Source organism: Acinonyx jubatus, chromosome A1, assembly GCF_027475565.1.
Source record: "Acinonyx jubatus isolate Ajub_Pintada_27869175 chromosome A1, VMU_Ajub_asm_v1.0, whole genome shotgun sequence".
Taxonomy (NCBI): Eukaryota; Metazoa; Chordata; class Mammalia; order Carnivora; family Felidae; genus Acinonyx; species Acinonyx jubatus.
Window position 1 is genome coordinate 47,198,341 of NC_069380.1, and position 27,503 is coordinate 47,225,843.

A 27,503-nucleotide genomic window follows, 5' to 3' on the forward strand; every position below is an offset into this window, starting at 1 on the left:
TTGGCTTTTCTATATAATGATCATAGAGAATTAATTATTGAAATGATTTGTGACACATTTTATTTCTACCCTTTCCTTCACAAATGGTGAACACTGTTTTTGGGAAACATATAGTCATAATTCCAACACGCACCCTAGTACTATTTAGAAGTCATATACCACATCCTTTTCCCAAGTTTATTTAATAAATACCTGAGGAGTTTTCAGCATAATTAAATGTGTTTCCTTCGCCATGATAAAAATGTGATACTTTCAACTCTGAGAAACAGGCAAATGTGACTATCTGTGGATGTGTGTGTTACACATATATTACAATGTCTGTGTTTGAAGTTAATCTTTTCCTGAACAGGCTTAAGAGAGGTCTCAGTGAATGCTTGTAAATTTGAGTCAGTGTTGGAGAGCAGTAAAAAATAAGGAATGAGCGGATTTCGACAAGATAGCCGTTTATTGCTATAAAAGTACACTGTGCTACCCCACCCTAAAAGTCATGGCAATAGGCAGCTATGGGGGCTCATAAAGAGCTAACAACACTTACATTGAACTACAGCAAATCCTGTGATGAACAATCCTGAGGCAGGCCATAAGATTTCCCAGGGCTGGCCAAATTCTCCTTTGATCAAGGGAAGATTGTCTCGTTTGGGTACAAATGTGTGGCCCCTGAATGTTGCACATCCTCTACTGATTTTGCTTGAATTGAGCACAAATTCAGGTTTTTAAAGACAAATAGTTCCACATATCTAAGTATGGCAAGAATTTCTAACCTGGGATAGAGTGTAAATAAACTCTGTTAGGATATTAGTGTATATATTTTCCATACTTTTTAAATAGCCACATTTTTATAAATGCCTTTTGAAAGAATGTGCAGTTATAAAAATAAATTATAGGGAATGTAAAGATAAATTTGTAGGGTAATGTATTTTGCTTTACCTGAAAATTCAACCTTTATGTACAATTTTGATAACAGTTTGGTAACAAACAATTTTGATAACAGTTGTTATGGGGCACTAGTATTTGTTTCATAGCATGATTAGAAATTTGATTCAGGAGAAAATGTCTATTTTTATGTATTTGCAGTGTTGATTCAATGATTCAACTGCCACTTTCTTCAAGAAGCTTTTTCTGTTTCATGATTTCCATACAGAGGTTAATCAGAGCAATTTTGTGGTGCCTGGGTGGCTTAGTCAGTTGAGCACCTGACTCTCTCAGGTCATGATTTCGCAGTTGTGGGATTGAGCCCTGTGTTGGGCCCCATGCTGAGCATGGAGCCTGCTTAAGATTCTCTCTCTCTCCCTCGGCCCCACCTCCCTGCTCTCTCTCTCTCTCTCTCTCTCTCTCTCTCTCTCTCTCTCAAAAAAGAAAAAAAACAAAAAAACAAAAAACAGAGCAATTTTGTGTAGATACTATCTTTTTTCCTCTTTCCCTTTCCTTCCACATATATACACATCTAGTCCGTGTTATGGAAATGATTTAAACCTAACTGTATTAGTAGTAAATTACGTATGTATTAAGAGATTTTCATACAGGTGTCTTTTCAGAAAACTTTCAATTTTCTAAAACGTTTAAATCTTCTATTTTTTGTGGTATACTAAGCTTATATATAATAAATATCTCTTTCATCAAAAAGGTATAATAAAGCCCCCTACAGACTGGGACTATATGCTTTTCAACTTACACATTTCATAGACTTTAATATAGAAATTTCAAACTTTTTCATAAATATATTTTTCATTAAATAGATTAGAATACTTCACTTTTTTCCCCTCATGAGGCTCATTTAGGTGACATAATTCACTAATTTTAAAATTAAACTGCATGTGCATTACATCTCAATAAAACTGGGATAAAAACAAAATTAAACTTTTATTATCTTAAGTCCCGTAACATCTATATTTTCATTGACATTTGTCATCGTTATTATAGAGAATCCGCGGGGCTGCTTGTAGTGCGTAGAATTCAATTGGTGTGCTCGTGGGAGTGGGTGGGTGGAGGTGGTTCACCTTGAGCACAGGCAATGGGTGGTTGCAATGTCCGTGGAGAACTTAAAAACAACTTAAAGGCAACTAAACATCAGTGTACTTTCATTATGACCACAGGTCAGCATCACTAAACAATGTCAGAGATCACCGATTCCTCCCCGAGTGGACCGCTTCAAAGCCTTCCTCTCACCTAGTCTTGGTATGCCAATGCTTTGGACCACAATTTAAAAAAAAAAATTTTTTTTTAATGTTTATTTATTTTTGAGAGAGGGAGGGAGACAAAGTGCGAGCTGGGAGGGGCAGACAGAGAGGGAGACACAGAATCTGAAGCAGGCTCCAGGCTCTGAGCTGTCAGCATAGAGCCCGACGCGGGGCTGGAACCCACGAACTGCGAGATCATGGTCAGGTCTATGATCATGGCCTGTGCCAAAATCAGACACTTAACCTACTGAGCCACCCAGGCACCCCCAGACCCCGGTGTTTTAAGCTAAATTGCTCATTATTTCACAGAAGTTAGATATTTCAAAGCTTTAACATTTTATAAAAAGAATTTTGCAGACTTTTGAATGATCTTTAGTTTCAAAGAATTTGGCCATCTCAAGGCAGAGAGCAATTTTGTCTTCATTTAGTGATGATAAAGGACACTCATTGACTAGGATTCTGGGCTCAAAAAGTTGAGAGTTCTTTTGGCAGAGGTGGTGGGGGTGGGTGGCCTTTCGAAACCTAACTCCGCCCTAAGTGTTCAAAAAGAACTTTTCAATGTCTTTCATATTCTCTGATCTTCTCTTTTATCTGCCTTACTGTAAATGTGGGCAACTATACTTGGCCATTAAAGATAAGCAAAGGGAGCTGGCTAGAATTGAGAAACTGGCCACAAAGAATACATGCTTGAGTAATTAAGATATCAATACATCATTTTTATAGTTCTCATAATGTGTTTGCTGAGGACATCACCACAAACAACTCACAGCATGTGATTTCACGTCATTGAAAACATTAAGGGAACAATCATAATAATGCTTTTCTCTAGTGATTCCTTGATTATTTATTATAACTTTTAATAGTCGAACAACTATGTATGAAAACTTAAAGCAACAAGGTGATTGGAATACATTTATAGTGAGAAAGGTAGTGTTTTTCGGTAAAAATAAAACTGACGGGTGCCTGGGTGGCGCAGTCGCTTGAGCGTCCGACTTCAGCCAGGTCACGATCTCGCGGTCCGTGAGTTCGAGCCCCGCGTCAGGCTCTGGGCTGATGGCTCAGAGCCTGGAGCCTGTTTCCGATTCTGTGTCTCCCTCTCTCTCTGCCCCTTCCCCGTTCATGCTCTGTCTCTGTCCCAAAAATAAATAAACGTTGAAAAAAAAAATAAAACTGACTCTAGATCCACCATTTACTAATTGTGTGGTAACTTTCAGCAAGCCAGTTAGCACCTTACAGCCCACATTTCCTGGTCTAAAAAGGGGGAATGATAGTAGCTAAAGTAACCCTCCTCTGGGGTTATTGTGGAAAGCAAGGCAAACAGTGTATGTGAAATGACTTTGAAAACTCTAAAGCAGAGTTGGCAAACTCAAGTCTACGGAAGCCAGCAGACAACACAAATGTGTGAATCAGACTTAGTGTAACAATAGGGACACTGGGGTATATGGCTGGGCTGGAGAGTCTGACCCATGATTAAAGCCATTCAAATGTAATGATTTGTTTTGTCAAATGTACCAGTCAGACAAAGCAGTCTGAGTTTCACTGGTTCTAACTCTAATTCAAAAAGTTAATACAAATGTGACTTTGTATCTATGGGGATGTGTATCACACCTGTATCTGAAATAAAAGCAAAAAAATTAGCCATTGAATGTGCTTGTCTAACAGCAGAAAGGATTTAGATGGAATAATAGGGAAAACTTTCCAAAAACTTCAAAATTATATTCTCCACATATCAGCTTGGAATACAACTATGGTTATATACAACCACATGTCTGTGTTGGCACAAAGTCCTGTATCTTCCTCCTGAGTCCTCTCCTGCCCCTCCTCAACTGTCAAAGATCCCGGAGAAGGGACCTTAGGTGGGTCAGGGGATAGGACACAGAGTCAACAGGGGCCACTGTCCTGGCTCTTTGTTATGTTTCAGCTGCTGTCCCACATTACTGCTGAACACATGTCCTGCACAGTCAGGTCACCGGTATCCATTGGCTGTTCTGCTCTGTGCTGGCTGGCTTCAGGCCCTCCAAACTCATGGTAATGTCTCATTCTTGGTGGGCAAGTTATAGCTGCTTTGATTTACTGATAAGCTCGCCTAATTTTCTTCCCATGTACAGTTTTGTGTCAGGTGTGAAGAGTCAAAGAACTGCCTGAAACAAACAAACAAACAAACAAATTAATAAACAAGCAATGAATGAGAGTGAAAAAGTCATGTGCAGGATAAGGTAGAACACACTTGGAGAGGAAAAGGACAGATGAAGTAATGGCAGAAAATATGATTAATATTTAACTTAAATACTAGTTACTTTGGGGGAGATTAGAATAATTAGATAAAAAGCAATTAATTAAGGATATAATAAAGAAAAGCTTTTTCAGCTAAAAATAAATGAGTATAGAGATTGAAAACTTTTGCAGTATTCTACACAAATCATTGAAAAGAGCTGAATACCTAAAAACTCTTGCAACATTTAAAATAATCATTTATTTTTTATATAAGTAAAATAGTCACATAATCAAAATTGAAAATGTACAGAATTGTTAGTGAAGGGAAATCTTTACCCTATCTCTATCTCTTGTCTTTTTATACAAATGGTGGCATTCTATACATATTTTATTCTATGACTTTATTTGTTTCTTTTTTTTAAATAATTACTAGTATTATTAAAGACTGTTTTGTATCTTCCAATCAATGAGCTTTTTCCTTCTTTTTCTTCTGTTTTCCAATTACTGTATGGTGGGCTTTTATCTTTTTTTGAAAAACAGCACAGCCAGCTCAAAGTCATCAAACCATATCCATATGCTCAGAACTTTTAAAAAGGCTTTTAGTCCCTCTTAACCATGAGCGGACAATCAAGGGTTACTACATATTGGAAAAATACTTCTGACATGAAAGAAAGAGACCAGACAAACAGAGCAATGGGAAAAAAAGCAACTTTGAAAAAAATGGGGGTTATTCATGAAGAAGAAAACTTAAAAAAATATATAGCATTTATAACCTTAGCAAGATAAAGGAAGCAAATGTATCCATGAAATAATAAGTGCATGATATAGAAATGGAACATTCAGGGAACAAAAGGGGTTATTGGATGTTAAAAGTATGTTAATAGAAATGAAAACCTCTCTAAGTATTGGAAAAATCAGCTTGAGCTAATAGTCTAGAAATTAGAACAAAAGACAATGATTTGGAACATACAAGAGCACAGATAAGAAAAAAATCATAGCACCGTATCAGAAGAACCAATACCTCAAAAGCACAAGTTACAGAAATAGAAAACTTTAGAAAAACCAGAAAAGATGAAATCATTAATGATATGATTCAAGAAAATTTCCTATAACTCTGGGTTTCCCAATCAAGAGTTTCTATTAGTGGATGAAACTAGATCCGTAACAAGATTTTTAGGGGCATTGCCTAAATGATGAACCAACGAGAAATAAGGCAACAAAGAAAAGGTAGAGTACCAAAATTACCTTTATTACTGAAAAGGTCTAAACTGGAGAACATAACTGTGCTAGTTTCCTAAGGCTGCTGTAACATAGTATCACAAATTGAGTGGCTTAAAATAACAGAAATTTATTATCTCATAGTTCTGGAAGCTGGGAGTCTGAAATCAAGCAGGGCCTCACTACTTCTGAAACCTGTATGGGAGAATCCTTCCTCACCTCTTCTAGTTTCTGGTGTTTGTTGATAATCTTTGGTGTTCCTTAGCTTATATGCATCACTCCAATCTCTGTGTCCATTGGCACACGGCTATCTTTCCCTGTGTGGCTCTCTTCTTCTAGGGTCACCAGTTGTCCTAGATTCAGGACCCTTCTATTGACCTCAACTTAATTACATCTGCAAGGACCTATTTCCAAATGAGGCTATATTCATCAATCCTGAGGGTTAGGACTTCAAAATATCTTTTGGGGACACAAAATTCATCCCATAATAATAAATTAGGGTGAGAGCCAAATGGACCAACTACTGAAACTCAGAATATGGCCAACTTACCTTTATAGTCATGGTGCTCTACTTTGGGGTGGGACTCTCCATATCAAGTAAAACTTATGGCATGGAGAGCAGAGAGGAGCTCTTATTCCCTGCAGTAAGTTAACTCTCAAGAAGGAAAAGCTTGGAGCAGAGCTAAGCCTGCTCAGGTTTTTTTTTTTTCCCTACTGATTTTTTTAAATTTATTTTTTATTATATGAAACTTATTATCAAATTAGTTTCCATACAACACCCAGTGCTCATCCCAACAGGTGCCCTCTTCAATGCCCATCACCTCCCCTCCCCTCCCTCCCACCCCCCCATCAACCCTCAGTTTGTTCTCAGTTTTTAAGAGTCTCTTATGCTTTGGCTCTCTCTCCCACTCTAACCTCTTTTTTTTTTTTCTTCCCCTCCCCCATGGGTTTCTGTTAAGTTTCTCAGGATCCACATAAGAGTGAAACCATATGGTATCTGTCTTTCTCTGTACGGCTTATTTCACTTAGCATCACACTCTCCAGTTCCATCCATGTTGCTACAAAGGGCCAAGTTTCATTCTTTCTCATTGCCACGTAGTACTCCATTGTGTATATAAACCACAATTTCTTTATCCATTCATCAGTTGATGGACATTTAGGCTTTTTCCACCATTTGGCTATGGTTGAGAGTGCTGCTATAAACATTGGGGTACAAGTGCCCTATGCATCGGTACTCCTGTATCCCTTGGGTAAATTCCTAGCAGTGCTACTGCTGGGTCGTAGGGTAGGTCTATTTTTAATTTTTTGAGGAACCTCCACACTGTTTCCAGAGTGAGCATGCTCAGTTTTTTGCAACAGATTAGCTTAAGCCACTTCTTCTCCAGGGAGATGTGAGTAAAGAGTGCAAAGTGACAGGAGAGTTTCCATGTAAGGAAACATCAGGAGTGAGGGAAAAGCTTTCTTCAACACAAATATCAAAAACCAATTTGGAAAAAAAGTCCATAAAATGTAAAAAAAAAAAAAAATCATGACAATGTGACTTTGAAACTCCAAATTATATTAGAAAGACTAGGAAGTCAGGGATAAATTTCTCATCTTGTATAGGTAAACTCAAAGTTAACATAATTCTTGGTTAAAATTAACAACACAAGAAACAACAGGTGTTGGCAAGGATGCAGAGAAAGGGGAACTCTCTTACACTGTTGGTGGAAATGCAAATTGGTGTGGCCACTCTGGAAAATAGTCTGGAATTTCCTCAAAAAGTTAAAAATAGAACTACCCTATGACCCAACAATTGCCCTACTACGTATTTACCCAAAGGATACAAAAATCTGATTCAAAGGGAAACATGAATCCCGATGTTTACAACAGCACTATCGATAACAGCCAAATTATGGAAAGTGCCCAAATGTCCATTGATTGATGAATGGATAAAGAAGATGTGGTGTATATATATACATAATGGAATATTCCTCAGCCATAAAAAAGAATGAAATCTTGCCATTTGCAATGACGTGGATGGAGCTAGAGTGTATTGGGCTAAACAAAATAAGTCAGAGAAAGACAAATTATGTTTTCACTTGCATTTGGAATTTAAGAAACAAAACAGATGCACATGGGGAAGGGAAAAAGAAAAATAGAGGGAGACAAACCATAACAGATTTAACTATAGAGAATATACTGAGGGTTGCTGGAGGGGAGGTGGGCAGGGGGTGGGCTAAATGGGTGATAGGTACTTAGGAAAGCATTTGTTGGGATGACCACTGGATGTTATATGTAAGTGATGAACCACTAAATTCTGCTCCTGAAACCAATGTTGCACTGTATGTTAACTAGAATTTAAATAACTACTCAAAAAAAGTTAACATCATTCTTGACTTTGAAGATCAGGAAATATATATTGTAAAATATATGTTTTTTTAAAAACTGAAATATCATTATAAGCATTAGAACATTGGCTATATACTTTCTAAAAAAACTCTAGAGAGCATAAAAATAAACAAAGTGCAGTTCATAGATTATAGAATAAAAAGAAAACATCCAAGATGAAACAAGGAAGCATAGAAAGTATTCGCATATAAGACTTTAAAAGATTAAACATACCTGTTCTAACAGTAATATAAACAATATAAAGACTCCATTAGGTGTCCCAGATACTCAGTTAATTAAATCACAAAATAATAATGGTCAAAAGCTGATCAACAAGTATAACAAAAAAAGGAAACAAGGATAACAATATTGTATACAAAAAAATCACTAATAAAATGAAATTTATAGTGCTGAACAACAACAGAGAAAGATATATGAAAGGAAACTTTGCAGGGGTGCCTGGCTGGCTCAGTTGGAGGAGCGTGCAACTCTTGATCTCAAGGTCATGAGTTTGAACCTCATGTTAAGTATAGAGTTACTTAAATAAATACAAACTTAAAAAAAAAAAGGAAACTTTACAAATAAGAGGAGAAATTGACAGAAACAATGACCATTTCTCAATCTCTCCAGAACTTCCTTCATGCCCCTTGTCTCAGATAAGGGCATACAGAATCTAAACAATGAATTAATGAAAATGAATTGATAAGTATATAGTACATAAACAAAATTATAATTCTTCTCAAGTGTTTATGGAATATTTCCAAAATTTGATGAGATATTTGTTCATAGTCATACACTAAGTCATACACTAAGAAATGAACCACGTTCTCTGACTGCAAGATAAAAAAACAAAAATAAACAGTAAAATTTAAGACAAAATTCAAAATTTTTCAAATGTTAAAATTATTTCTCAAATCACTACTCATTCAAATTATTATAGTCTGAGTTTAAAAAATGCATCTAAATCTTTTGGGGAAAATTGGATGGTACGAAATTCCTATTCTGAAGCAAATCCATAGTCCTACATTATATGACAAGAATAAAAGGAAATATATTAAGTATTCAACTCAAGGTGGGAGAAAAAAAACTCTGAAACAACACTAAAGAAACAAAGTCAAAATACTCTGGAGAAGATTGTTATTTTGACACTGAACCCGTCTAGTTCTAAAAATAAATATGTCTAAAACTCAGTGGGAGTGACAAACAATTTTATGTACGATTCCTCTTAATTCTGCTCCTATAAGATGCTGTTGTGTGAACTGTAGAAGTATGTTCACCTAACTACAAGATGGGTTCCAGAACAACTGAAAGAAGATGGCTAATTGGAGAAAAGGCAAATGAGGAAATATATAAAGTAGTAAATGTGGGAAGGCCAATGCAAATTCTCGATCAGAGAATTGTTTTGTTTAGGTTTTACTGATGTTTTTCAAAAAAGTATTTGCAACTGACAAACCCTAGACATTCACAAAAACAAGGTAACTACCTTTCAGGAGTAGATGGAGCCATTTGTCGGGTAGATACCATTTCTGGTAGTTAATCTATTCATTACCCATGGTAGGGTATCTGACATAGGAATCTATTGCATTGCTGAAAGGTGTGCTTCCCACCTGTCCCCAGCTTTATTAAGGTATAATTGACAAGTAAAATTGTATACATTTAAAGTTTACACCATGATGATTTGCTATATGTATACATTGAGAAATATACACCATTATCAAATTAACACATCCATCATCTCATATTGTTACTTATCTTTTTTTGTTGTTGTGAGAATGCTTAGGATTTACTCTCTTAGCAAATTCCAAGTATACAATACAGTATTATTCACTAGGTTGCAATGCTGTACATTAGATCCTTAGAACTTACTCATCTTATAACTGAAACTTTGATTTAATCAACATCTCCCCATCCTCCCACCCTTAGTCCCTGGCAACCACCGATTTATTCTGTTTCTAGTAGTTCATTTTTTTTTTTTTTTTTTTTAGATTCCACATATAAGCGATACCATGCAGAATCTGTCTTTCTGTGTGTTTGGCTTATTTCACTCAGAATAATGCCCTCCAGGTTCATGTATGTTGTCACAAATGGCAGTATTTCCTTTTTTTAAGTGACTGAAAAATACTCTAACATATGTGCCTACTGTAGTTTCTGTATTAATTCATCTGTTGATGGACACTTAGGTTGTTTCCTTATCTTGGCTATTATAAATTCTGCAATGAACTTGGGAGTGCAGATTACCTCTTTGAGATACTGATCTTGTTTCCTTCCATTATATGCCCAGAAGTGGAATGAGTGGATCATATGGTAGTTCTATTTTTAATTTTTTGAGGAACTTCCATAAGGAACCACTGTTCCATGGTGGCTGCACCAATTTACATTCCCGCCTACAGCGCACAAGAGTTTCCTTTTCTCCACATCCTCCTCGCCAGCATTTGTTGTCTCTTGTCTTTTTGATAGTAGCCACTCTAACAGATGTGAGGCGGTATCTTATTGTGGTTTTGATTTGCATTTCCTTGATGATTAGTGATGACGAGCACCTTGAAAAAGTATGCTTTAAATATTGAAAATACTTTGGAACATTTGGAATAAGTATTGGAATTCTAAAATGAAGACTGAGAAAACTTGTAGGCAAGAACAGTTATCATTTTTATATTTATATTGCTAGTGATTAGCAATTTGAATTTGTGCTATAATTAGTTATTGAATGAAGCCTCCTCAGTATGTGTATATTTATTATTCCTCAAAGAAAGGAATAATTGAAAAGTATGGAGAATAGCCAAGCTACGTGATAGAACTGGGAAGAAGTTCTTTGGGAGGGAGCACGAGTGATCTCTCTGAGGCGAGAAAACCTTCCATATCTTGATCTGGCTGGTTGTTACAGAATGTATACAGAGGTAAAAATTGCTTGATCTGCCCACTAAGGGTTTGTACATTTTACTGTGTATAAATCATGCCTCAAAAACTGAAACGTTTAAAACTGAACAGATGAAAAAAGTTGCGTGCAAAAAAGCTTATTCTTTAGAATGTTCGACCAACTTTTGTTACTTGTTTCTTTTTTCCTAGTAAGCAAAAGCATTTAAATTTGACTCAGTTTTGGTGTGCAATGCATACAGCACCTTTGTGCAATTTGTTAGTACAGTTTTCTATCTCCAAATAGTATATAACTCTTATACTGGCACTTGTGACAGTAAGTGCAGGGTAAATATTCAAGATCATGTTCACTTTTCCAACTTTACAAATCATCCCCTATACAAGGAGCAATCAAAATATGTGTTGAAAATGGAGGATTTATCTAATCAATTTCCTAGACACTTTAAAAAATATACTTTTATAATTCCCTTAATACTGGCTATCTTCTTGAGTCACAGCTGTGAGCAAAATATAAAGAGCACGAATTAAGACTGTTCAAGTGATTTGAACAAGGTGGTAATTTGTTCTCTAGAGATGGCTACTTTAGTTCCTTTCTCAACTTAAATCCGTTTTCTCTGTGGCTCCTGGCTGGCTCAGTCAGTAGAACATGTGATTTTCAATCTTGGGCTGAGTTCAAGCCCCACACTGGACATGAAGCTTACTTTAAAGAAAAAGAAAAAAAATCCGTTTTCTGAAAAGATGTAACAAATTCACAATTACAGATGGCTCATATTTTTCACTTATAGCTAGCATGTGGGGTCCAGTTATCACTTGTTAGTATAATCTCAGAAACATTTTTCCCATGGTCAAGTTGGGTTTCAAAGATTGCATTTATCAAGTCTTGGAAATTGACAAGCATTTTGGGTGGGAGATATGTGTTACTGTCTGTGCCCTTGACTCAGCTCTTGGGTGTGGTTTCATTTGGACACATTGGGTCAGATTGAATCGTACCAGCACAAATGTCTACTGAGCTTGTTTTTAAACTATGCATCTAATCTTAAGGAAGGTAAGTTTTCTAATTATTTTTAATGTTTATTTATTTTTGAGAGAGAGAGAGAGAGAGAGATAGAGTGCGAGTGGGGGAAGGGCAGAGAGAAAGACACAGAATCCAAAGCAGGCCTCAGGCTCTGAGCTGTCAGCACAGAGCCCCACGTGGGGCTCAAACTCAGAAGCTGTGAGATTGTGACCTGAGCTGAAGTCTGATGCTTAACCAACTGAGCCACCCAGATGCTTCTAAGTTTTCTAATTTTTGAATGGGTATGTTGGTTAGAGCAGGAGGACAGGAATACTACAAAATTATTTCTTAAAAATTAAGTAACAAAGACAATCTTTGAATATTTAACCAAATCCTTCCATATTTAGGACTCATTTATCTAGTAAGTATAAAAAGAGAATCTACAAGTTTATTACCTCAAATTGTGAACAAAGTATTTGCCAGGACTGTTAAACACATATGAGTTTAACTGTGGCATTAATGTACAACTTTGTGAGTGTAAAGGATTTTTCTTGCAAGAAATTTAATACACTTCATGCCTTAGGTGATCACCCTTAACCCTTTACTAACTCATTTATTCTACCTTGTTTAAAACTCAGCTATACTTTACTTCTTGTCATATGAATCCATTTGAATAATCTCACTCGATAGTTTTTAAAATTCTCCAAAGAGATTAATTTTAACTAATTCATCTCACTTGATAGTTTTTAAAATTCTCCAAAGAGATTAATTTTAACTAATTCATCATTTTTGTTTTACAGAGCCATTACTGGGCTCAGATTACCTCTCAAAGCAGAAAGTAATCAAACTGTATCTATCAGTATGTTAAGGAAGATATTTCTACATTGGGAAAGCTGTTGGACTAGACCTCCAAGACCCTTCAGACTCTAGGATACTAGGCCTGGATACTATTTAGGGTTAAAGTAACCAACCAGGGCTCTTGCCTGAGTATCTTCCAGGCATTTCACTTCTTTTATCTCTAATCCTCAAAACAATGTGGTAGGGTTGGTCTTCTTTTCCCTGTGCTACAAATGAGGTCACGGACACTCAGAGAGGTGCATTTAACTGGTGAGTTGTTTATCTGAAATGCAGAACTAGGTCAGTCTGATTCCGGAGTTTATATTCTTTTCATTGAACTTGCACTGGGTGCCGGGAGGATTCTGGGAAAGCACGGTGGTGTGGAAGGACATATCTTTCCATTATTTTGTTATTTTCTTTTGTGACATAGTTTATCACATGGGGAAAACAAAAAGCAAGACCAGCCTGTGTCTGAGGACTTTATCTCTTCTTGCCCAGAGGCTGCTCCCCTGTGTCCTCTCACGGCCTATGATGTAATGACGCTCCCCTATGTTACGATGGGCATATCCTAGTTTCTAGTGTCATTGGCTTTCTGAGCAGCAGCAAGAGGCAGGACATAGCCAAAGCAGAATGAAATGTCTGCCTGTAAGTGGGTTCCTGAGGAGTACAAAGGGACCATGTGCCTTCAGAGAGGAATCGAGGCAACACCATCCCGCACCTTCTCTAATGGGCTCAACCCATGCATGCCCTTTTTGTCAATATATGTCCAAACATATATCGGGCCTCCTGAGCCTTGCATGTGTATTAGTTGGGATTGCCCTGTTTTCTGCCTCTGGGAGTGATTCCGCCTCAATAGATAACTGCTTATCATAACCTACCTTAAAAAAAAAATAGTTTATTTCTTTTGAGAGAGAGAGGATCCCAAGCAGGCTCCGCACTCTCAGCGCAGAGCCCATTGCGGGGCTCGATCTTATGACCCGAGCTGAAAATCAAGAGTTGGAAGCTTAACTGACTGAGTCACCCAGACACCCCATATGACAACCTAACTTTCAGCTGGAAATGATACTCAGCTTGAGGGTGCCACAGTTCCATGGCTCTGATTCTCTCGCTTTTGTGTTGGCAAACAGATAATGCAGAATGCAAACAAATAAACCCAAACAATCAACAAACAAGCACACAAACAAAAGAACTCATGGGGCATGGAAACAACCTCCGATTATCTTTGCCAAAAAAAAAAAAAAAAAGTATTCATTTTGAACCACATGCAAAGAATACACAGACGTTTGCGTCAGGTCAGTCTATATTTGAATCCATCTTTTCCATTTATTGTTCTATAATTTTGGGCAAGTCATTTAACCTCTTTGAATCTTTGTGCTTTATCCTGTTAAGTGGGGATAATAATTTGGACCTTATAAGGTTGCTGTGAGGAAAAATGAAATCCGTGCATAAAGCCCCTGACACAATCGATGGCAGTGCATCCTGGGTATACATGCTGGCTTCTCTTTCTCTCCCTCCCTCCTGAGTCTACTGGCTTCTCTAGGAGAAGGTTGCTTTAGAAGGTGAAAGGACGCTTTCTTCCCATTCATTTAGAGGCATCCAATAAGCTTTGTCTTTTAAGAATCTTGAACTGTTTATTTTGTATGAGTTTTTAAAAATAGCTTAGTTAGCAATTCAGGAAACAATTACAAAAGGATAATCTAGACTCAACAATGACTGTGGTGGAAAAAGAACGAAATGAAAAACAAAAGAGAAAGAAACAAGGAGAATGCTGTATACATTATTTACAAACAGGAACACTTTCTACACACAAACTCCAGGCACCTCATTACTTTGTAAACTATATATTCTTCTCAAGTATGGGGCACTTTAAGTTAATGATGTGATCCATTCATCCTGCCATCTTTTATTTATGTTTTCTTCAACAGTGAAATGAATAGTCAGAAACAATGCCCTGCTTATTCTGTGAACAAGAAGAGGAAAGGGAAGTGTAAGTGTGTGTGTGTGTGTGTGTGTGTGTGCGCGCGCGCGCGCGCGTGCATGCATGCTTTTCCCTATGATTTAGGACTCAGGATGATTTTAACCGATACTCGCACAGGTTTATTTTTCAAACCTCTTAATAATGTTTAGAAACAGAGCCTAATACTAAGGACAAAATACTAAGGCAAAAACTCTGTGGACCTCTCTGTTGAAGACCAACCCTGTTCCTCTCCTGCTTCAGTCTGATTACCTCTGGGGAATGTGCTGTTCCTTGGAACGAATCAGCCTGTACAAAATAAGAGAGGTTGAAAAGTTTAGGACGTGGAAAATATGTGGAATTTGCTCTTGAATAATGATTTGTAGTTTTCTTTTGCAATAAATATGACCAATGACCCAGATAGGAGGATGGCAATTACTTAATGAATCAAGCTTCAGAAATGTAAAAACACTTCATAATAAAAATGAAAGCAATAATAGTAGGAAGCCAAGTTAAGTAAACAAGTATAATGCTCCTTGTATCTGTAGATGTACATTTACAAATTCCAAAGCTATGACTGTGGAAGGGATTATTCTAATGATACCAGCAGTGTCCATTTCCAATGCGTGTTGAATTGGTTCTTTTGAATTTGTGGACGGATAATGTTCCATGCTGAATTTCCACACATATCTGGGAGTGAGTTAGCTGGGACGATGTGTCACTCACGTAGGACTGTGATGTAGCAGCCCCACGGCTCTGACAATCATTGACCGGTGTGCAAGTCGCAAAACCCTAACAGGTTCAGGTCTTTCAAAGTAAATCATTTCCAAGTCTGTTACAGCCTGTGTAGAAACTGCTTTTGTGCTCTGTGGTATATTTAAAATCTGCTGTCCATGTGAAGCTGTCCTTGACTACTGACCATTCCCTTAATTTGTGAAGTGGGATATGTTTCCAAACTTTAGAGGAGAGGAAACTGCCTTTATAAAAAGGTGATGGAGGGAGAGGAGGCAAAGCTGTGAATGAGCAAATTCTGACCAGTGTAGAGCTGTATCTACATGGAGCCATTTTTGCCTTTTAAAAGAAAAGTCGGCAGCTATTTACCTTAAGGTATATGGTACAACTAGGTTGGTGACTTTGGGGAATTCCCAGTCTTTCTTATAAAACAAAGGATTGAATTAGCTGATATTTAAGAGCATTTCCAGCCCTAAGACACTGGGAGAGCAAAATAACATTTTCAAGGTCAAGAAAATCTTTTAGAAAAATGCAGAAAGCTATTTGGACGTTAAACAAACAAACAAACCACACTGTAGCAGCATTACCTTCCTCCCTGTTCTCCGAGTAAATTGTAGTAGGTAGAGTAATCCGAGTTATTTGATGCTGTATCTCCAGTTGTTGATTTCTCCAAGCCAACGTTTCTCAAGTATTAGCATGTATAAGGATCACCTGAGAAGCTGTTGAAAAGGCAATTGTACCTCCAGAGATTAGTTCAGTAGCTTGAGGGAGGAGTCCAGGAATCTGCATTTTATTTTATTTTATTAATTTTTAATGTTTATTTTTGAGGGAGAGAGAGAGAGAACGCAAGTGGGAGAGGGGCAGAGAGAGAGGGAGGAAGAGAATCCCAAGCAGGCTCCGTGCTGTCAGCACAGAGCTTGACGTGGGGCTTGATTTCACGAACCGTGAGATCATGACCTGAGCCAAAATCAAGAGTCGGATGCTTAACAGACTGAGCCACCCAGGTGCCCCAGGAATCTGCATTTTAAGGACATTCCACGAAATTCTACTGCAGGAATCACTAAAAGTTACAGTATGCTCAAGGGAGAGGGGAAGTTTTCCTGGGAGTTCCTGGGAGTTATCCAGCTAGTGGGAGCAAGGGGAGTACTTCAGGAGGCTACCTCTGCTTAAAGAAACTCAGGTTCCGATGTTGGAGGTAGGGAAGTGTACAGTGTTCAGTATGAGGCTGAATCACTGCCAGAAGTTACTGGTCCCATTGAACCAAAAGCAACAAATAACAAACCTACTGAAAAAATACTGTTTGAGAAGAAAACAGTTCTAGTATGCAAGCAATTAGTAGCAAGTAAGGGCATTAATTGAAGAAGCATGAAGATAGGAGAGAATTCTTATCAAATTTCTAAAACATGCCAGGTACTCTCTTTTAATCCCTGTCACAATTTATGAGCAAAGAATTAGTCCTGTTTTGCAAATAAAGAACCCCAGACTGAGAGACCCAGTAATTCTCAATGTGACTGCACATTAGAATCACCTGGGGGGAGAGGGGGAACTTTGAAAAATTATCCATGCCTGGCCCACGCCCCCAAAGATTCCGATATCATTGCCCAGACATTGATATCTTTATAGCCCTGGAAATGTTGATACGCAACTGGGGGTCAGCACCACTGACGTTAGCCTATGTTAATAGGATGAAAATGATTCCCAAATGAGCACTCGCAATGGACCTCCTTTGACCTATATTGGGAACAATTCTTCACTGTAGCCCCAACCCCCAAGGTAAGGAAGGTTGTTGAGTAAAAATCATATTTTATACACAATGGGAAATTTTGAATAATGTAACTTATGTTATCCGGTTATTACTGTGATCCTGAAAGGTCGATATTATTGTTATGATCCTCCTTATAGGTGAGGAAACTGGGGTCTGTGTTGTTTTTAATTCTCTTACCTGCTCAGGATAAAAAATTGGAATTAAACTCAGGATATTAGAGTCTTTCTTTGGAGTATACCACTCTTCTTACCTCAGAAGTTATCTTGTCTAGTCGTCATTTTCTAAGTAACTAAAGTTTTACTATCCCAGGTAGTTGGGAATTATATTTTAAAAGACTTTCTGAAAACAGTGAAATCTTCAATGTATTTATCAAGCCTATCGCAAGGTCATTTAACCTCCTGGAGGTGTTAGCTTTCATGATTGTTAAATAAAAGCAATGACATTAAACGTATTTAGAGATGTCATGGTAATAAATAAATATATTGTAAATGCTTTTGGGAAAAAGATTTTATTTTACAAAATGAGGAAAAACAAGTTTTTCCCTCCATATAGAACACTAATAATATGATAGTAATTCCTTAATATTATTGTTAAAAGAAGTAACAACTTATGGATTTTTCAATAGTTTAAAATTAGGACTATGAAATAACATCAGCACTCATTTAGTAGCATTATACTTTTTTTTCGTGATTTTCTAGTGTCTTCTTAATGCGTGTAATGCTATTGTAATCGCATCGATTTAAGGAAAGGGTGAGTAAAGTTTTCAGGATGGGGACTAGTGAGATGAGGGCATTTTTTTTTTAATTTTTAATTTTAGAGACAGACAGAGAGACAGAGAGAGAGAGACTGCTCTGGGGACAGGGGCCGAGGGAGAGAGAGAGGATCTTAAGCAGGTTCCATGCTCAGCATAGAGCCTGACATAGGGCTCAATCCCATGACCCTCGGATCAAGAGCTGAGGTGAAATCAAGAGTCAGAGGCTCAACTGACTGAGCTGTGGTGGGTGCCCGAGGGCATTCCAAATGGAGGGGCCGATATATGCAAGGAATGGAACAAGTACAGTGTGACTCAGAGATAGGACAAGAAACTAGAAAAGTCAAGAAACTAGAAAGGTGAGCGGGGGAAGATCATAAAGTGCACATATGCCGAAGAAACAATTTTGAACTTTTTCTTCTAAATCTGCACTGTCCCATATGGTATCACCAGTGGCCACATGTGGCTACTGAGCATTGGAAATGCGGTTAGTCCAAATCAAAATAGGCTCTAAGCATAAAATACACTTTCATTTTCAAAGACTTAGTCTGAAAAAAAAAGTAAAATACCCAATGAATAAGTTTTATGTTGATTATATATTGAAAATCTTTTTGTTGCTATTTTGGATTAAAACATCATTCAAATTAATTACACTTGTTCCTTTTATTCTTTTATTATTATTTTAAATGTTTATTTATTTTTGAGAGAGAGAGGGAGAAAGAGCACAAGTGGAAGGGCAGAGAGAGAAGGAGACACAGAATCCAAAGCGGGCTCCGGGCTCAGGGCTCCAGGCTCAAGAACCACGAGATCATGACCGGAGCCAAAGCTGGACGCTCAACTGACTGGGCCACCCAGGCACCCCACCCTTGTTCCTTTTAAATGTGGCTACTTGAAAATTTAAAGTTACTTAAGTGGCTTGCATTGTGTTTCTACCGGCCAGGACTGCTGTAGATCAGCCTTAGCAAACTATGACCTGTAGGCCAGTTCCCACTTTTGTAGGGCCGATGCTAAGAAATTTAAAAGAAATTGCTTTGGAGGCGCCTGGGTGGCTCAGTTGATTAAGCGCCCAACTGCGGCTCACAGTTGGTGGGGTTTGAGCCCCGCGTCAAGTTGTGTGCTGACAGCTCAGAGCCTGGAGCCGGCTTCACAGTCCCTGTCTCCCTCTCTCTCTGCCCCTCCTCCACTTGCACTCTCTCTCTCTCTCTCTTTCAAAAATAAATAAACGTTAAAAAGTTTTTTTTTTAACGTTTATTTATTTCTGAGGAAATGAAAAAAAGTTTTTTCAAGAAATTCCTTTAGAAGAAGGAAGAGGAAAAGGAGGAAGAGAGACAAAAACTGCATGTGGCTTAAAAGCCTCAAATATGTGCTGCTTGGCTCTCTACAAAAAAGGTTTTGCTGGCCTCTGCTCTAGATTCTTACCACTCTGTGTCCTGTGGAACAGGAGCACTGGCATCTCCCAGGAGCCTGTCAGAAATGCGGAACCTCAAGCTCCAACCTGGACTTACTGAGTCAGAATCTCCATGTCAACAAGACCTGCAGGTGATTCATGTGCTTGTTAAAGTGTAAGAGGTACAAGGGTAGATGATAGTCATTGGAGGATATTTCAAAAAGAGAGTGGTGGGTTTATTTTCCCACATAAAACCCCTTTCTTTTACACCTAGAATAAGTCAGTTTGTCCAAGTACTTTGTAATATTTCTGTGGAGAGTATGGATAAACATTTCATTTTCCTGAACTGACATTGTGTCTGAGATGAATTCAACTCTATATTAAAGAAATCAAGGTCATGGGGTTTGGTGTGATTCAATGACTTTCAAAAATTTTTTTGACTATGAATGACAAGGAAAATATTTTTTTATTGGGGCACCTGCGTGGCTCAGTTGGGCAAGTGTCTGACTTCAGCTCAGGTCAGGATCTCACAGTTGGTGAGTTCAAGCCCCACGTCGGGCTCTGTGCTGACAGTTCGAAGCCTGGAACCTGCTTCGGATTCTGTGTCTCCCTCTCCCTCTGCCCTCCCCTGCTCATGCTCTGTCTCTCTCAAAAATAAATAAACATGTAAAAAAAAAAAACCCTTAAAAAATATTTTTTATTTTCACTGGATGTCAAAGTATATATATCTATAAATATATAGAGAGATATATAAACATAGATATATTTAACTGAAATCAAAGTTACACAAAAGAGTATTTGCTTTTATTGGAGACATGCGGCCGTATTTTCTATTGTATTCTATTCTTTTCATTCCAATCCATTCCATTCTATAATATTCCATTCCATTCAAACCAGTGTATTTCTAGTCATGACAGGGTACCTGGCACTGAACTAGCCTTCCCACTAGAAACAACTGTGAAATTGGGTGAAACATATCCAATGCCTGATTTGAGTCAGTCAACTGTTAGGGAAGAAAACTTAAGAGGTATAGCTTGTAATCACCCATTCTGTTAGGGATAATTTCCTTATTGTGTTGCAGAGAGTTGGGGTCTGAGCTGAGCATGGTCATTCCATTGAGTTTCGGAGGAGACACAGATCAGAGTTTCAAAAAGCTGACATGGCTGGAATCCATGAGTCAGGGCAACAGAAATGAGAGAGTGAAGGGATCCCAGGAGTCCTTCCTGGGGTCACCCAGGAGTCCATGGCTGAGGGCTGAGCTGTTCCTCTTGTGCAGAGAGCAGCTGAGAGCAGGTGCTGTAGAATTGGGAGCAGAATGGGCTAGGATGAAGCAGGCTGGGGGAAGGGTGTCCAGAAAGAGCTTGGAGTTCTGGCCCTGCCAGAAAGGGGAGATCACAGCACCACCCTGGAGCCCAAAAAAGACAGCACCCAGAGGAAGACCAACTCCGACCTGCCCTAACAAAGCCAATAGCCCCAAAGCTCCAGAGGAGACAAAGTTTGTAGGGCCAGGTCTAGTTAGCTTTGGCCACACATTGCAGCCCAGTCCCGTCTGGTCAATCTGACGAGCACACCCTTGGTGGAAGAGCACAGTTGGAACTGACCAAATCAGCTATTATACCTGAGGTGGAAAGAGAACATCAGAGTGTATATTCTACTGCTACTGTATGTAGCATTTTCATAAATGAAGCCTGTTATTTTGGTTGCCCCCCCAAATGTTCATTCATTCATTTATTACTTTGTTATTAAATAATTTCTGAAGAGCTATTATGTGTCTGAGATGGAGCTGGCAGTAGGGATACAGAGATTTAAAAAGACAATTCCAGCTCTCATGATGCACACAGTTAGATAATGTGTGAAAGATAGTGTGAATCTCTATGGAGCTATTCCAGTTGAGAAGTGCAGTGGTGTCCCCTTATGTGTGGGGATGTGTTCCAATACCCCTGCGCAACGATGTCTGAAGTTGTGGATGGTACCAACCCCTATATATATATTTTCCTGTGTGTACATATCTATGATACAGTGCAATTTATAAATTAGGCACAGTAAGAGGTTAGCAATAATAACTAATCGTAAAATAAACAATTGTGACAATACAGTGTAATAAAGTTATGTGGTCTCTTCCTCAAAATATCTTATACTGTATTCATCCTTATGACGATGGTAATGTGAGATAATAAAATGCTTACATGATGAGATGAAGTGAGGTAAATCACGTAGGCATGTGACGTAGCATTGCAGCTGCTATGGACCTTTTGACTGTATGTCAGAAGAAGGATCATGTGCTTCCAGACTGCAGTTGATCACAGGTCACTGAAAGCATGGATAAGGAGACTACTGTACTTTGACATTTTGTAATTTCCTTGTATTTGCAATTTTTTAATGTTTATTATTTTGAGAGAGAGAGAGAGCGCGCGCGCGCGCGCAAGTGGGGGAGGGGCAGAGAGAGAGGGAGACAGAATCCGAAGCAGTCTCCAGGCTCTGAGCTGTCAGCACAGAGCCTCATGCAGGTCTCGAACTCACAAGCAGTGAGGTCCTAATCTCAGCTGAAGTCTGAAGCTTACCTGACTGAGGCACCCAGGCTCCTCAGACCTTATTCTTTTTCTTTTTTTCTTTTTTTTTAAATGTTTATTTAGTTTTGAGAGAGAGGCAGAACATGAGTGGGGGAGAGACAGAGACAGAGGGAGACACAGAATCCAAAGCAGTCTCCAGACTCCGAGCTGTTCAGCACAGAGCTCAACCCAGGGCTTGAACTCAGGAACCATGAGGTCATGACCTAAGCCGAAGTCAGATGCTCAACCGATTGAGCCACCCAGATGCCCCTGTAATTTCCTTACATTTCTAAAAAAATTTTCCAGAGTCATATTCTTTTCCTGGTGTTAGAGTAATGTTATTCTCCCATCCCCCCCATAATTTTAGCAGTTTTACTGAATCAATAATTTATGAAATATCTGTTCTGCTGCTCAAACATTTATTGCTTTATTATTTTGGTAATATCTGAGATAATTATGCAAGTTAGCTTCCAAAATATCCTTGTTAAATGTTTAATCCTTCATTATTATATATTAATTTAGAGAGTTGAGGTTCAACTGGAGTGTAATTCTAATATTTCATTAGAACACAAAAGTTAAGGCAGTTTATGTTAGTGTTGTTTTTGATGTTGGAGATTTTTTATCAAGGTTTGTTTGTTTGTTTTTCTTTTAATTGTGATTCAGTTAAGAAGGATTCATCTTGAAAGTAACTCAAAATAAGGGAGCCTTATTGATGTGGTGGTGATTCTGTGACATATGCCTGCAGACTGCATGGTGGGAAAGCCTGAGTTTATTGTTAATTGTTAAGGCTTCACTGTACACAGAGTGTATTGGGAGTTGTGGTCCACGTAAAAATAACAGGCACAAGCTCGACTCTCTCTGATCTCTTGTTATAAGGTGTATACAAAATAGATAAACATTTATGCTGTAAGAAGTATTGGGAAAGAACTCTTTGGCAATAGTATCACTTATGCATGGTAAATCTTTCAGACAGACTCAGTTTAATCTTAACAATAATTTGTCTTAATGTGCCTGAACTGTGTGAATGTCTGCAAGTCAATTCTTGTAAAGAGGCCACATACAAAACTAAAAAAAAAAGAAAAAAAAAGGCTTGCTGAAAAATAATCTCAAATGAAGGCCTCTTCTGTGGCCTCCTTGAATTCTTTCACATTATTAATTTTTTTTTTCCTCTCCCCCATGTTCTTATTTTGGCTGGAAGGATAACTTCGAATAAAATGCTGAGAAGGAAGATGGTCACAATTTAAAAAATTCACTGGGGTTGGTTTTTGCCTACTCCTGCCTCAGTATAGAGTGGGATTGTTTGCCACACACAGTCATGGTTATAGAAATAACATGGTGTCCTCAGGTCCTACCACTGTCGGGTGAAAATCTCAAAGGGAATATAAATCACCTAAATGAGGAATCCTAATCCTTTTCACAGCTTTCATACTTATGAAAAGACGGTCGATTTGTAGCATGTAAGAGAAGAGATGATTTTACTTTGTTGGAATAATTCAAACATCTGCTCCTTACTTTGAATAGATCCTGATTTATGTGCCTGTACAAACTTGATATCTATAAAACCGACTCCCAATGTAATATTTTGAAATTTTATTCTCTCTTTGCTTTAGGGAGCTCCAGAACCTAGGAAGTGACTAATGATATTGCATGAGATAGATTAACTTAATTCTTTCATCATCAATTTTTGTTTGTGACTACATGGTAACAACCATAAAAATAGAGACTAAGCGTTCATTGCTTGGAGCGTTCTACTTTCCTGTTGTGCAGCAGGACGATGCAGCTATGTTCCATAATTTAAAGAATGCCTATATACTCCATGAGCATCATGATGATTCAGCAATTCAACTTTATGCAACGAAAGCAAAAAGAAGAAAAGTAGAATATTCAGATTCTGACTTAGTATGGTGCGGCCCAACACTCCCCAACCAAACACACTCAAGCTTTCAACTCAATAGAGCACCTTAATAAGGAACAATCAGGTACTGTGTTATCTCGACAGTTTAAGACTTAAAAGAGAAACTCTTTCTTCTTTCTTCTTGCCTGATTTCCCTTAAACTCTTTCCCCTAGGAAAAGGATATTGTTTATTTTCCCCCATGTTGATGACTCCAATAACCTGTGTTGAAAGTTTGCAGAATTGCGTTGCCACTGTAGATCTATTTCTCACGTTACTCTTCAAATCGAATGTTCTGTAGTATCTAAGAGAAACAGTGTTTCCAAGTCATTGTGGTTGTCGTTAAAAAAAAAGTTTTTTTAAAAAACTTTTAATCACTTTGATCACTTTAATCAAAGTGTTCACTGTTTCTTCTATTCTTTCTCCCATTTATCACTACTTCCTCGTCCTTTGCTTTCTCATTCCAAGGAGCTTTTCATGAATTGTCTTTAGTTAGGGTATAATTTAAGTCTGATTTCATAAGCCGATTACTGTGGAACCAGATGACAGAAGAACCTCCCAGAAGAGCACACTTAATACAGGAAGTGAGGTTAATGATTCAGTGGGTGAAACTCTTATTTCTGACTCATCATGCCACCTAATAAAATGCTATATTCACAAAGGAGATTCAGTAAACGTTTGTTGACTGATTACTACACTGCTGCTAAATCCTGACTATAAGAAAAATGCCATGTAGAAATCATCAATTTCGGTTCTGAAGATTAGGAAACAGAAGCACGGACAAATCAACTGACATGTCTGGTAGAATACGTGGAGGAGTTTGTCTAGAAACATTTCTATTATTGGCTCCATTTTAGGTCCCTGTATGGTTTCCCTTTGCTCTCTTTCTCATCTCTTGAACAGGTACATTATATCACTATATATACTTACCTTCGAAGGCCTTTGTAGATATTTTTTGGAACAAGGCAGTAAAAAAGCATCACGTCCTAAACAGGTACCAAGACATTAGATTCAGAAATGGACCTTTGCCATCTGACCAAATTGAGTGTGACACAAATTGGTGTCCAAGTTTCACGTAGTTGATCAGAAACTATGTGGTAATCTGTGACAAGCGGTTCAGTCTGTCAAAGATGCAGAATTGAGTCTGCTATTGGGCAGTAGTTTCCAATTACCCTGGCAGCCTTGGAGAAGTAGTCCACTCTTGAAAACATTCTTTCGGAATTACCTTGCCTGGTTTAGTTGGCGGACCTTAAATTTTCAAAAGCTCTAGGCCATCATGAGAATGCACGTATATACATACTCACAATAATTTACACGGACTTTCAGCAAACTTAGAAGACCCTGAATCTATCTGAGGACTTTCCATGGTATCATGACCTATAGAATACATATTTTTGGCTTAGAGAGCCAGTGCATGTATCTACTTTTGTTCGTTCATTTGCCAGTTTTGGGGGTATGGGGCTGGGGAATGGGGACCAAATTGTCAATCTTTAAATCTATGTTTATAAAATCAGTGGAAAAATTATTTCCTTTCAAAGCAGAGAGTAAATTTGTAAAAATTTGTTACTGCCATTGTACGGATTTGATTTTTTTGCTAGAATTAGAGATTTTATCTCATATTGAATGTGATTCCTAAAGTTAAACTTCTATCAAAAAGTCATTCTGGTATTAGAGTTCTTTCCAGTTCCAGAAATGAGAATCAAAGCATTCCATGAGGGAGAAAGGATTTATACCAGGAGTCAGCAAACTAAGGCAGGAGGACCAAATGGGTCCTACCATCTTGTTTTTATAAATAAAATTTTATTAGCATAGGGCTGCACCCATTTGTGTTTGCCTGTAGCTGCTTTTGTGCTATAGGAGCAGTTGAATAGTTGTAACAGAGATTGTGAAGGCAGCAAAGCCTAAAATATGTGTTATCTGGACCTTTTTAGAAAATTTTACTCACTGCTGTCCTATACCAGTCTAATTAAAAGCATCATAACCTCAGTGCTATTGATTTTTGAGGCTGGATCCTCTTTCTTGTGGGGGGCGGGGCAGGCGCTATCTTGTGCATTATAGGATGTTTAGTTGCATCCCTGGCCTCTTCTATCCACTGGATGCTGGAAGACCCTGAGCCCCTCTGCCCCGATAGTGACAATCACAAAGGCCACCAGACATTTCCAAATGTCCCGATTGAGACCCAGTTTTTAGCTAGCTAAAGTCTCTCTTCTTGGCTACAGGAGAGAGGAGTCCATACCTTCTCCATGACTTAAGGATCTCTTCCACTGTGAAGTTTTTCATTAGAGCATTCTTTCTTTCAAAGAAGAGATCTATTCTATTACATCAGTTTATCTCTCTTTTAGTTTTTCAAAGAGGTAGAATACTAGTAATTTCTGCCTCTTAATTAAAAATACCTTAAAACACCTTGTACTTGCTAAGAAGTCACCCCTTTCCTCATTATTATATTAGTTCTTCTTTCATCTTTTATTTGAAGCATAGTTAACACACAATGTTATGTTAGTTTCAGGCACACAACACAGTAATTTGACAACTCTGTATATTATACCCTCATTAATATTATTACTATTAAGTGCTATCATCACTTCAAGCCCAAATAAATTAAATAATTTTGATTTTTCTACTACAGGAAAAGAAGTAGTTATGTAAATCCAAGATATTATTACTACTCCTAGTTTTATTATTGGTTTCTTCTCTGATGCAGCTTGACCCCATTGTGTAGAACTGTCTCATAAGAAATTTCGTGAATGAGAACGATTTATAACAAGTATCCCAGTCAGAGCATCACTCTCTGAGAATGTGAACCTGCTTCCTTTTCTAAACTCTTCAGTTAACTGATTTCTACTCTTCTATTTTTTTAAAAAAATATTTATTTATTTATTTTTGAGACAGAGGGAGAGAAAGAGAGTAGGGGAAGAGTTTAGAGAGGGGGAGAGAGAGAATCCCAAGCAGGCTCAGCACTGTCAGCACAGGGCCTGACATGGGGTTCGATCCCACCAACCGTGAGATCTTGACCTGAGCCTAAATCAAGAGTCGGACACTTAACCGACTGAGCCACCCAGACACCTTGATTCTACTCTTCTTTAAGTATTGCCTTAAGAATTATAATTATATTAGAAGTATTTTTTTTTAAGATTTTAAGCAGTCTCTACACCAAACTTACAACCCTGAGATCAAGAGTTGCAGACTGTACTCACTGAGCCAGCCAGTGAGTACAAGTACCCTACAAGTACTTTTCTTTTCCCATCTTCATTTAATGACAAAGCCTTACACATATATATGAAATCCTGAATGTTTCTTCCATCTTTTTGTTAAAAGAGTTGCTTAAAAGAGAAACGTTCTTTAAGAATTTTCTCTTAGGCTGTCATCTAAAAATAAATCTTTCTCTTCACTTTTAGATAGATAAACAGGGTTATAACTTTAGCCATTTAAATCACATTGTTGAACCTGATGGTCTGTGTACTTTCTGATCGAACTAGATTTTTACCTTTTAATATTTATCTTGAGTGGATATGGGTGAATTGGTTTTGTGAAAAACTCTTGTAGAAATCAGGCAAGAAATATTTATTTCCTCCAGAGTCTAATCTAAGGTCGATGACATTTACACACAGAGAAAATGAAGCTATTTCATCACTTCAGAATGAACTGAAGTGATCTATCACTGCAAATATAGTTTTTAAAAAACCGCCACACACAGATTATTGAGAAAACGTAATTTAGTGGTCAGAACAAAATTAAATATTTAGAGGAGTGGGAAGTGAGTTAAAAATAAATTCATTTACTCCCATGCTAGAA